Below are 1103 nucleotides of genomic sequence, written 5' to 3'. Positions count from 1 at the left end.
GCTGCGTATTTGAGGAAACCTGCGAAATGGCTAGCTGTTGCCTCTCGAGAGCCCCTTGCTGTTTCTTTATATGGTCTGCAAGGAGCTTTTGCTGCCTCTGCAGGTTCTCCGTAAGAAGTTTTTGGCCTGCTACCAGCTCATTTACCACCTTTCGTAAGTCAGCAGCACCTTTCACCTCGTTGCAGGTTGTCTCATTCTCAGTAATGGCTTCACGCACAGCAGCTCTCCCAGGGGGAGTACCGTCCTCGTCCACCCAGCGCTGGACTTCTTCTCTGATCTGCTGGAAGGATTTTGCAGAGTGGTCTCTCGCCCAACGCTTGATATCTCGTCTCAGCTGCGGGTCGTGTAGGTTTTCCAGGAACTGATCTCGAAGGAGCCGGTTTTTTTCAGTTACTGCGCCAGGGTTGAGGCGTTCCACCGTGACAGGAGCACCATCAGCGAATGGGAGTAGTCCTGTATGGACTCCTTTTCCTTTTGCCGCCGCTCAAAGAACTTCCTCATGGCCTGTGAGGAGGTAAGCCCCTCACCAAATGAGCTTCTTAGTACCTGGAATACGGCTTCTGGGGTGTTTTTCTCCTCATCTGGCCGGAGTCGCTTGGCAGCTCCCTCCAAGTGGTATAGGAGGAAATCCACAGCATCTGCCTCGTACTGGGAACTGATGGCTCACTTAGCGTCCAGTATCCAATCCTCAATCAGATGATCGTCTCTGACCCCTGTAAACTTCCGAAGTTTACGTTCTCTGGGCACCTTAACAGTCACCTGTCCTGGAGAGGATCCTGATCCTCCGGTTGCTGATGAGGGTCCACCGTCTCCGTTCAGCTGGACTTCCAACGCTGCCAATTTCTCAGTGAGGGTTTTGAGTTGCTCAGCAGTGGTCACCCTTGTAGTTTGCCCGTTCCCGTTTTAACTCTACGTGAAGAACTCGTATCCCACTTCTGACACCAAAATGTAAGACGGCCAAACGGTCGACGTAGTTACGACAGATACGAGTGTACGATTTACGAGTTTATTGACCAAAATAGCGGAGACAATAACAAAATAAACGGGAACGAGTAACACAAAGGTTATTGAGAATATAAAATTCGAACTAAACCAGTGCTTGA

At 50.4% G+C, this 1103-nt stretch overlaps 1 pseudogene; it reads right to left on the bottom strand.

Moving 5' to 3' along the window:
- Positions 1–256: 256 nt before the first annotated feature.
- Positions 257–903, bottom strand: LOC149097224 (uncharacterized; annotated as a pseudogene).
- Between the last annotated feature and the right edge of the window lie 200 nt (positions 904–1103).

This window comes from Orbicella faveolata, unplaced genomic scaffold (assembly GCF_042242905.1).
Source record: "Orbicella faveolata isolate gen_17 unplaced genomic scaffold, um_ofav_v1 contig_47, whole genome shotgun sequence".
Lineage (NCBI taxonomy): Eukaryota > Metazoa > Cnidaria > Anthozoa > Scleractinia > Merulinidae > Orbicella > Orbicella faveolata.
Note: the sequence above shows the minus strand (reverse complement) of the source record. Positions and strands in the feature narration are given on the sequence as shown.